Source organism: Syngnathoides biaculeatus, chromosome 20 (genome assembly GCF_019802595.1).
Source record: "Syngnathoides biaculeatus isolate LvHL_M chromosome 20, ASM1980259v1, whole genome shotgun sequence".
Lineage (NCBI taxonomy): Eukaryota > Metazoa > Chordata > Actinopteri > Syngnathiformes > Syngnathidae > Syngnathoides > Syngnathoides biaculeatus.
Window position 1 is genome coordinate 8,139,374 of NC_084659.1, and position 11,760 is coordinate 8,151,133.

Here is an 11,760-nt window from a genome sequence, read left to right on the forward strand (position 1 = left end):
TTAGAACATACCTCACGGGCGCCTTATATGATCCTCGCGGGCTACCATTCGCCCGCGGGCACCGCGTTGGTGACCCCTGATTTAGTCAATATCACCATAAGGTGCCTTTGAGACTCCCCCATATAATCTCCAAAAAGTTTTGATTTTACATTGAACTTCAGATTCATTGTGTTAAGTAAATATTAGGCTGCTGTAACATTGAAATGGGATGTATTCCATTCTTCGTTATAGTTCCAGTGAATTCAGAGATTTTATTTTAAATACATTGTACAGGACAGAAAATAATTGCTGAAAATGTGCAACATCTGCAACTCGTGCTGGTGTGTTTGTCTTTTGGGAAACAATTTGCGGTTGTCACAATTTAATGAACCCAAATATGCACACTGTGACAACACAAAAAAGGAACAGGAACCTTCGTGCGTGCTGATGTTCCTGGTCCCAAGTCATGCTCCAATTTGCATAATCTCATTTCTACCAATCAGCCGTCAGAAAATAACATTAGCGGCTGTGTAACTTCATTTAGCCACTTACGTATTTATTCCCTCTGTACGCATTTTCATTATCATCACCCCCCGTGATCCATTTTTAGCCATCCGGCGCGAGTTAATCGTCGATCAGTAACCGCAAGAAGAGGCGTAAAGGACATCCGCGACCTCCTCTCTCCAATTAAACACATCTCAAAAGATGCAAGTGCACCACTGGAGCACTAATAGGCCTACTGGAAACCTCATACGTAAACACACGCGTCCAGAAATTAAAATTTTTTTGTGTGGAAATTGGTTGGGAAAAAAAAGTCCTATGGGGGCTGGGTACGCATTATCTGCTTAGTGTGTTAATGTGCTGTGTGTGTTCTTATTCTGTCCAGCCCCCCGAGGGTCTGTGAATGTCCTGGCTTCTGTTGCTTCAGATTTGTCTCGCAGCCCAATTAGATGCTCACTCGCAGTCACACACACACGCACAAATGTATGCAGTTTTCGACACACAATGTTAACTCCCTCACCAGTCATTGTTCTACATGAATAAGCCGCCCATTACGGACGCATCTTGTGAAGCCTTCCGAGAGGCAAGGCGAGCTGCTCATCGCCTTGGAAACGACAGGCTAGTCAGGAATGATGTTATCACTGCGGCATGGGTCAGCTTAGGACAGACCCCCGCAGGCCTCCCGTGCGCTCACCCTTCATAGGACAGGAATGCGCACTTCAGCGTAGACGCGAGATGGAATTCATGCGATGCGAGGGGATCGGGTTGCGTAATCTCGCTGTAATCTTTTGTGCTACCTTTAAAGAATTATGATTACCGTGCTTGCAGTAATGTCGCCTTGTCACTATTTCAGTCCATTTACATTTTTCAATAGTCACAACTGTCTTATACAGGCAAAAGTACTAAAATAAAAAATAAGGAAAATACTACAAATGAACTCTTTTTTTTTTTTTTTTTTGGCACTGAATGTGTGGACCTCTGAGCCTATTTCAACCCATTTGCTAACAAAAACAGCAGCACCAAAGCAGTCTCTCCGATGAATTACAGTGTGGAGACACGGAAAATAGAGGCCATGCAAATACGAAGACTCAATTGACGCCAACCCCATCTGCACTTCATTAAATAACCGCCCCGGGCTACTATTTGTGCAAACAAAAAATACTTGTCGCTTTTTTGTAGTCCCGCCAATCTTTCACAAACTCTCCCCAATATTGTCCACGTATGGAAGTAAATTAATGCCACCAGGGTTTGAATTTGAAATGCCACAGAAAACAGGATTTGAATTGGAAATATAAAGTGGTCACATTTTCAATACAATTCGCTGTCTGAAATTCAACCGGCCAATCGCAGTTACGGTTTCTTAGTCACGTGACGTCACTGAGAAAGCGTAACTGGATGGGCTGGCTGTTCGGTTCTGACCTGAAGTAACCCTGCCTGGTGGCACACCCGGTGAATTTCAGACAGCGAATTGTAGCGGCTATTAAAAATGTGATCACTTTACATTTCAAATTCTAATCCTGTTTTCTGTGGCATTTCAAATTCAAATCCTGGTGGCGCTAATTTACTTCCATGCACCTGAAATTTGACAACAAACATCTCGGCTTAAAGTCAATGTTATCTGACAAGGACGGGACACTCGATCCATTATAATACTGTAATCATAATTCCTCTGTCCAGCGAGGTCGGATGTGCGCTGGAATGCTAATGGGGCGCGGGCATGTGTCTCCCGGTTATTTATAAAGTCTTTTTGTGCTCAAGGGTATGTTGAAGTCTTCCCCCGTATCTCCTTTCTGCCATGTGACATGCTCTTGACGACACGTACAGTACAACCAGGTGTGCGCGCGTCGCCTCGAAATAGTGACTGATGCTGCCTTTGATTCGCGTCGTCCCTCGAGAATTGCTGTTTTGTTGCCATGGCGGACAATAAACGCACGACCGTCTCCTTCTTGGAACTGGCAATTACGCAACACGTTATAAATACCAAGACGGGGAGCACAAATGTCATTTTTGCGGCACAAGGGAGCATTCCGTTCTAGGTTTGATACGATCAGCTAAGCCACGCGCTGGCACGTCAGCCGTGTTAACCTCCTGGAAATAAAATAGGTCACTGAATTGAGATATTCGCCAATCACATCAGGGTGGATTACCACGTCGCCAAAGCCCGCGGGGATATGTGTACTATTAGATATTGAAAACTAACTGACGGATTTGGTCAAAATCTCCTCTTACGAATGCGAGCGGCAGCGGCGTGTCGATGCGTTTAATTACGTTTGGCGCCCCTGCTTTTTTTCCCCCCGTTTTATTTGTTTATTTCGCAGGCAGTTGTTTGAATTTGGCGGCGATGAAATGAGTCGGGCAAATTCCAGGCTGTCACATGGAATCGTACATGCGTTTCATGAAAATGATTATTGAGGCACAAACGGTGGGTGCATATATTTTATTTTCTTTTTTTTTTTTATCAGTGTTTGTGTCTCATTTCCCTCGTAATCACCTTCCGTAAAGAGTACTCAAATGAACTCCTTCAATGCCAATCGTTAACATTTTGCCATTTTGAACAGAACTGAGGGATTTGAAACAGGATTCACCTTTTTCTACCCAATTTTCACATGGATCCAAAGAGAAATCCACCATTCCTCCACTAAAACATCTTTTGTCCTGTGAGTAAATAAAGACAATTTGACACCTTAATCAAGGAATAATGTGCAAAACGTTTTTTTTTTTCTTTCTGTAAAACAGTAAATTTTAAAATATCTAATTATGATATGGTAACATTAATAACGTCATTCCAGCCACACGGTCCCATCCACGCCTACGGACAATTCATGTCTCAAACGGTGAGTCATCAATCACTGTCAGTAATCATAGATCCAATCAGCGGTACCTTGCCAGGGTCCCGTCTGCACCGTTTAACGGAAACATTTTTCACTTGACTGTATCCTCCCGCCTGACGATTCTCAGACTTTGGTGATCGAAGGGAATCGTTATATGACGTGACCTTGAGAGACGTTGGCCAAAGTCGAGGCGTGTGTGTGTGTGTATCTCGTCGTTTGTATGGGACATTATTCTGCTTTAATCTCATAACGAAGGCGAGTGGCTCGGCAACGTTCTCCTGAAGCGACACAGAATGTGCAAAAGCGAGGTGTCAAATGGACGAGAGTGAGATGTTGCAGCATTATCGCTGTCACAGTCAGCCTTGGACAAAAGGCCCGTTTTTTTTTTTTTTTTTTTCTTGAATCTTGCAAGGACACTTAAAAAAAACTGTAAAAGAATTGAGGAGAAGCTGCATGTCCTCAGAGCTTTTTTCTGTCCGTTAGATGCACATTTCACCTTAAGACTTTCAAGGCAAAAGCAGACAACCCATTTTCCATTCCACACTTTCCTCACTTTGGACCCACACTTGACTGAGTCATCACCTGGTGTGGTTACTTTCCATTTTCTGGCAGATTTGTCCGCGTAATCAGGCAAAGTGCGCCGCAGAGCCTGTCGACTCCAACACCTAAAGGTGCCCCAGCGCTTTGGCCACTCGCGGTGCCGCATTGACACGAGGGTGGGTGGGGGGAGGGTTTGGGGGCTTTAGTTCAGTGAATTGGGGTGGGGATTCCCAGCAGAACTTGCTTGTATGGTGATAAACACATTCTCACAGTCCATCAGGTGTGTGACTAAGCGTGCCGTTGTCAGCGTGACGGAGGATGAGACTCGATACTGCCGCCACCCACACAAAGGCACACAGAGGCCTCCCTGTTCCCCATCTGTCACCCGCTACTCAGCAGACCGCAGTGTCACCTGTCAAAAGTGCCGGTCATTGATTGCTACTGTAAGGTGGGCCTTGTCGCTATTAGATTTCAGACAACTGTTATGTGCGTGAGTGTGTGTCGGGGGGGGGTTTGGCGCTGGCAGCTGTTTGGACGGACACAGGGCACCCATTGTGGCCACCCAGATGACTTTAAAAATCTCATCACGGACAGTTAATGGCTGCTTGCTGGGTAATCGGCCTGATTCATGCCGGCATGTCGATGCTCGCACTTTATTCAAAACAAGAACTCGCTCGTCCTTTTAAGTTGAAAGTGAAACTGAACTGCACAGTTTTGAGACGTATTGAAAAGCAATAAAGTAACTCTTGACAACATTTAGCAATCCCCAGATATCTTTAGGCCTGTGAGAGGCCAGCTACGACCGGATTTAACCGGACACTCCTTTGTTTCTGTCCTTGGTGTGGCTTTGAAGGTCCAAAATTCCAAGTCTGATAAAATAATAACTTAGTATTTGTTTCAGTTTGTTTCCATGGCCAGCGTATGGGGACGACATCAAAGCCAACTGATTGGATGCCAAGTCCATGTAATGATCCCGCAGCAATCCCGTGATGTCCGTTTTGTTCTGTCTTTGATTTAGATTTTGATCTCTTTTTACGGAAAAGTCCAAAGTCTCTCATCGCGTGGATGCAAGTCTTTGATTGAGATCGTATCCATGGCAGTGAGGGAGATACGGGATGACATCGGGGCATGATCAAGCTGCAATGCGATGAAATTCAGGTTTTTTTCATGTCCTTCATCTCCAGTTTGATTTGTTTTGTGGACATTGTCAAAAGTCCATAACTGAATTGAGGATCTTGATCTTTGATTGGGTTTGTATCCATGGCGGTCTGATAAGAGTAGTAGTATAATCTGATATGTCAGTTAGGAACCGTGGATTCTAGCTAATTAGACAACATTAGCGTGTACAGTGATGCGACTTGACACGAGGTTGTAAAACTCGAGCCTGCCCTTCCTTTACCGCTACGTGCTCGCTTGTTCACACCCCTGTGTAGCTTTATTAGATCGCCTCTCTGCTTGTTTCTGTCCAGGTCGGCGTCATGTTCTGCGAGAAAGGCTTGACATCAGGAGGAGGAGGAGGAGGAGGAAAAGGACCCGTGTTGCACCGCATCCTCAGGTTACTCACTGGTCTCATCCATTATTGCTGGAACTTCATCCATAATGGATCTTGCCGGGACAATGCCACCGAACCACGATTCTGCTGGATTCTGGCTCCAGCACCCTGGAGCGTCGCAAGGTTGTGACCTCCATACGCAAGGAAAATTGTGGATGACTCAACAGGAGGGTGGAAATAAATGATCCCATGTGCTAGTCTAACTTTGTGATCTTAGAGTAATTTATGACCTTAGAAAACAAGGCCTTGAACTGGCTGTTTGGCTTCTTGCAGCTCATCCAACATGAAAATCCAGATAACAGCCTTCATGACGACTTGCAGACTTATGTGCTGTACTCCCCTCTTTTCTTTTTCCCTTTTTTAGCAAGATGCTCCCGCTCTTGGGAGTAGGTTCATCCGCTTGCGCCCTCCCTTTTGTGTTTGACACTCAACTGTTTGACACTGGGAAGTAAACCCAAAGATTCGGCCTGGAGAACATTGCCAATCTTGGCTAACCAGACATTGAAGCGCGGGACCCCCGCCGTTTTTATCTCGCCGTCCAAGTGAGACACGTGTCAACGAGGATAAACTTGCCAGATTGATGGATTGTAAATTCCCTGCTCCAGTTCTGGTGCTGCCACAGCTGAGTTTTAGGGTGAGGTGTCTTTTGTGAGCTCACACTTGCCATGACTTATTTGGACTTCGCTGGGTGCTCGTGGAACTGGCCATGCCTAAAGTAGGGTAGCCGTTAAATGGCCTACAGACGAGAATCACACGGTCTGCCCTCTGTGGACTTGGGCCGATGTGTCACGTGACATACGAACCTCGGAAAACTCCTTCAGTGCACATCATGTGACACACTCAAAGGACGGAAATTTTCCATAAACCATCTCAGGAGAAAATAGATGACGGTGGAGGAAAAGTCCCCGTTTTTTGTTTTTGCGTGTTCAAAGTCCAGAAGGCTTCATGTGTTGATCAGCACGTTATAAGGACCTTCCTACTATCATTTTTACACTTTATGGACAAAAGTATTGGAACCCTTGGCCGTGTCCAGTTTTTGCTGCAGCTCAGTGAGTTTCTACCCCTGACAGACGAAGTGGGTAATTCAAACACACACACACACACACACACACACACACACACACAGAGGTCATTACATTACCGCTAAGCGTCTCCATAAGCATCTCCATAAACCCATGCGGGCATATCTGACATATCCATCTGCTACGCTAGGATCATGATGAATTCCCCCTCTCCCCTCCCCGCCTCTGCTGTCTAAATCAGGTTTAGGGGTGTGTCGGTGGTACTGGTGACGGACGGAACATTGTATAATGACGGGGTTGTTCTTGATGTTTTTAGCCCACACGTACATGTTTTAATGGACTTTAAGTCCGTGAAAGGGAAAAATATATTTTCTTTGAAACTTGACATAGGACAAGAGTGTTGTTAACAACCCAGCTGAATGTGAATGATTTAAAATATGGCATAGTATGTGAAATCCAGCCGTTTTCACGTGCTAAGGGCCCGTTAGCTAAAAGTGCTAATATCCTCTCCAACTCAACTGCCAACTGTCAATCAGATACAAGTGCCACTGCTATGACCTAGAAAATGGATGCATCGTTCTTATGACAACCCATAAACTACATTTTAGCCATGTAAATATACCCACTTCATGTCTTCTGTGGCCGGAATATATCCCACTTATCCATGGCGCGACAACGAGGCGCTCTAAAGTAGCCACGCCTGCGAGTAGCACTTGAATGAATGAATGAATGAACATTTTTAGCATTGCATTTAGAAATGAATCTTAAATGCTTCTTGATGGACCGCATCTGCTCATCTTCACTTATTCCTAACCTCAGTCGTCAGCGTTATGTTATCACAATTATTATTAATACTCATTTTCCTGGAATGTACGTTTCCCAATCCACTCTTCTGTTAACTTTTCCGTCGACTAAGTGACCAAATTTAATTTCATTTTGTGAGTCCACTTTTAAGGCTATTACCGCAAAGTAGAGAGTGCTCCCTCTTCTACCCCCCCCCCCCTCCTTACCCTTACCCCCACTTCCACACAAGTAACGTATGCCCTGCCTCAGTCTTCCTTTCAGTGCCCTCCTCGGCTCCCAGGGGGACAGCCCCCCTCCCCCAGGGGAAAGGGAAGAAATGGGGTGTAAAGGGCACCGAGTTCCCATTGGATCTGCCCCCCCCCCCCCCCCCCCTTGCCATCTGTGTGCAATCCAGGCCAGGCCAGACAACACGGAGGGGGAAAAACTCAATTCTCTCTTTTGTTGACATTAATTGATCCTCAGCCTGTACCAGCAAACACATGCTTCTGAATTGTCTCCAATTTCGCCAAAGTCCCATGAGCCAGAGGCAAGTGTTCCTTTCCGGTCTCATTTGTCGGCGCGCCAAACACCTTCTTGACTGTCCTTATACGACAGTTGATATTTTGGTCTATGTGGTTTTTTTTTCTTCTCCACTTTCATTTTTCCTCGAGTATAAATGCAAAATCGAAGGTGGTTTCACAGCCGTGTTTTGCGCCATCAAGTCTACTTACGTGCCCCCGTATTCCTGCCGCCCTGTCGAACGCACACTGCGGCCCGCCGCGCTGTAAACGTGGCAGGCTATTGACGGAAAACAGAAGGTGGAAAACATGTCCGCAACCAAACCGAGCCAACACCCTTCTATGGTACTTCTGTGCCGCCCAAACGCAGACATTTATACACCGTACATAGTCGCTCACTCACACATGCACTTATTAGGCTGGGTGGGTCGCTTTTCGCCCGACAGTTTGCACTTGTGGTGACTTATTGTCTGCGAGTGGAAACTTGGCCAGAGTGTTTCCCTGGCTGCTGTTAGGCTGCATGGCGCTGGACAAAATCGAATTAGTGGGTTAGAAAAAAAAAACAACTGCAACTAAATTATACCAAATTGGATTTCACGTCTTCAGGCGAACACATCTGCACAAAGGAGGGGTTGAGATATTGCGTAACAGATACACTAACAGTCGAATATTATCTTTGTCAAATAACTGTTCAAATTGGGATGTATTGCTTTCCCAACTCAAATGGATCAAAATGCCATAAATCCGTTCCAGCACCCCCCCTCCCCCAAAAAAAAACAAGAAAGGTAGCACGCTAAAATATTGCATTTTAGGAAATCATACAGCAATTATAATCAAATAGAATACAAAGAATAAAAATGGCAAGGTAATACAGAAACAGATATATAAGGTGTACAAAAAATGTACACACAGTTTAAATAATTTTAAACTTGATGTTGATTTATAATTTGAATATTTTTGAAGAAATATTATTTAAAATGAGAATACATTTTTTAGGACGCCCTGTACATGGAGACAGTCACTCTTCAGTAAGCTGCAGTAATATCTTTCTTCAGAGGACAAAGAATATATGCCTGTGAGTATTGTTATGTTATCTCTATGTGTGTTAATCCCCCATTTGTGTTCAAATGTCCATCACTTAACGGGTTACAACAACGCAACACGATATGCATTGTTTTTTAGCTTTAAGACAAAATGACTTTTTGCTTTGTGGTTGTTTTGAATAAATGTATATTTTGTCATTGTTTTCTGTTTAGTTGGGCAGTAAACTTGAACTGAGTGGGAATAAACAGCTGGTGTATGACAATCCCTATTTTATTCAATAGTAAATGAAGACTGAAGGGAAGACACTCAATAAAAAGTCACTTGGGAATTTATTTGAGTAGATAGACCGAAGAAATAAGGCTGAAAAGAGCCATTGCGCCACCTACCGTGTCGGAGGAAGACGCTTTTGATCAATAATCCGATTTTATGCGAGGTCATCCCTATTTGCAGTTCACGCGCCTTTCACAATCACTCTTTGTCCGGCCTTTTCTCCATTTCTATTTTTTCTCCCTCGCTCCCAACAACTCTGGCCTTTGTCCCGTCGGACACTCGGCCGCCGCCACCGCCGCCGCCGGCACTCGCGGGTGTTTGCAGTAAATTCCTGCGGCGGTTGGAAACACAAACACGGGCCATTCACGATCGAAGCGACGCCACAAGTGCAGCTTTGTGTGACGTGCTGACAAGCGCTCCCTTCACGCACCTGTATGATGCATTCGTTCTTATCGGACAGCTGTTTTACTTTTGCTAATGATTGAATTGAATACTCCATCAGTCGATGTGTTTGGGGGGAAAAGTGATTACAGTCGTTTTGGCAGACTTAACGACTTGTTTGCCTGCGTGACCCATTACACTTTGGCCCCCGAAAACAAACTGTAGCCGGAGTCCGATCAATAAAACATGTTTTGCGAACTTTGCCCACACATCATCGACTGTGTCTCAAACGCATGCGACGCTTCTCTCCTCCCTCTTGAAAAGGAGGAAGCCCACAAAAGCCTTCCCCTCGCTCCTTTCCACCCTGTGCCAATGTGCTGAGCCAGTGGAAAAAGCGACGTCCGTTGGAGCAACGCCGTCGTGTTGAAAAGATCAGATGACCTCGAGGAAACCATATTCATACAGTGCTTGAGTAACAACGGCAACATCGTTATTTCCCGCTCACGTTGACCTAAAGGGGAACGTCTTTCCAGTCAGCATGTAAAAATGTGTCTCTTCTGCACCCCCACCGATGAGCTGTGCTGTGCCATGCACTTTTTCCATCCCCTCTGAATGAGACATTGTTCCCAATGTGAATAGACCAAACACTTGAATGCGGCCAGCACTTTAAACCTGATAAGATCACAGCGACGTCATTGTGCGTTCTGACCGGAAAGTACTGTCACTCGAACCTAAAGATCACAGGACGTCGTGAAATGAAAAAATGTATATGAAGATATGTCTTGATCAAATTTGCGTTCAAGCCATCATATCATCCACCCACTGTTTTGCTCATTATTGTGGCACACACTGGAAGCCTCTTCACCTATTTTATTAAATTATTTAAAATTATTTTTAAAAAATGTTGCTGGCACATTTGGCTTACGAGTAAAATCAAGGAAATAAATAAACTGGCATCCCTCAAGAAACCAGTTTCGGACCCCATATTTTTTATGTATAAATGCAAATAACTACAATCCTGGATTGATAATTCATATTTAAAACTAAGTGTATGAAAAATCATGAGATTGTGTGGCTCACACCTTCATCCAACCCATTATGTATTATAAAAAATCATTTTGTATTTTTAGCTGTTTGTGCTATCCATGCAAACTTTTATATTAGGATTTTGAAACCTAACAGTTAACTGTATTTTGTATTACAATCATCCATCCATTTTCTTAGCCGCTTATACTCACAAGGGTCGCGGGGAGTGCTGGAGCCTATCCCAGCATTCAACGGGCAGGAGGCGGTGTACACCCGGAACTGGTTGCCAGCCAATCGTAGATTAAAATTAATTCAATGGAAATAAATATAAAATGGGATAGTATTGGTGACATTTTTTCCATTATTGCTTTTTAGCTGGGATAGACTCCACCACTCCTGCGACCCTTGTGAGGATAAGCGTCTTGGATGTATGCAACATTTTTTATATTTTAGTGTAAATAAATACAAGATATTCTATTGCAGTAAAATGAATACAAAATAGTTTAATACTAGTGGTATTTAGAAAAAAATACAGATTAGGACGATAGAACTGCCATACAAAAATTAAATGCAAGCAAATGTAATATTAGTGGCAGTAAAAAAAAGAGAGCTATAGCAGGCATGCTGTCATATCGGCAACCTTTAATTATTAGTTAAGATGGTCTTGTGTCACGCGTGGAAGTTATGGCCCGGCAATTCAAGTTCCATGTTGGGATGAGCGCACACACAACCGCAGCTAATTTGGTTCATCCCGAAAACCCCTTTTTTTTTTTCCACCCCGCTTTTATTTTTTAATCTGTGAAAGTGTTCAAGGTCAAGTTGTTCTCTTTTTAGGGGAGTCTTTTGGGTGCGCCACAACACCTCCAGTGAGTCATATATAGTCAAACCTACGGTAACGGCTAATGACACTTGACATTTAGCGTTGTTCACGTTACGCTCCAGAGCACGCGGCGCGTTTCCACCGGATAACTGAGTCAACACACAAGACGCCAATTCTTTTTCTTATCGGAATCATATTTTCATTCACATCGGCGACAGGAAATAAATCAGAACAGCAGAAATATTTGTGTGGCCAGCCTGGAGCGGGTGTCAAGCGTGTAATAGATTTGAAGTGGGGACTCGGCGGTTTCATGGCAAGTTGTGCCGCCTCACACTTGCTTTCGCATGCAATTTACTCCCATCTGCATCATTTAGACACAAGCGTGTTGGCTTTCATGCTAACTTGTGCCACTTTGGACTGCGATGCACTGCACTAAACCCACACCGGCGATCGAATCCTCACAGAGCGATCCTTTAAAGTCTCTCAAGTAGAA

General features: G+C 44.3%; 1 long non-coding RNA gene across 3 annotated transcripts in view; it reads left to right on the forward strand.

The window, feature by feature from the left end:
- Positions 1-9,039, forward strand: part of LOC133493167 (uncharacterized) — a 45,281-nt gene extending 36,242 nt beyond the window's left edge. The window contains exons 8-9 of one of the 3 annotated variants that reach the window (XR_009792878.1): positions 5,321-6,482; positions 8,723-9,032. This is a non-coding gene — a long non-coding RNA (uncharacterized LOC133493167). Of the gene's footprint in view, positions 1-5,320 lie in introns of all 3 variants that reach the window. The other 2 variants (XR_009792879.1, XR_009792877.1) reach the window with 2 other exon arrangements.
- The last annotated feature ends 2,721 nt before the right edge of the window (positions 9,040-11,760 follow it).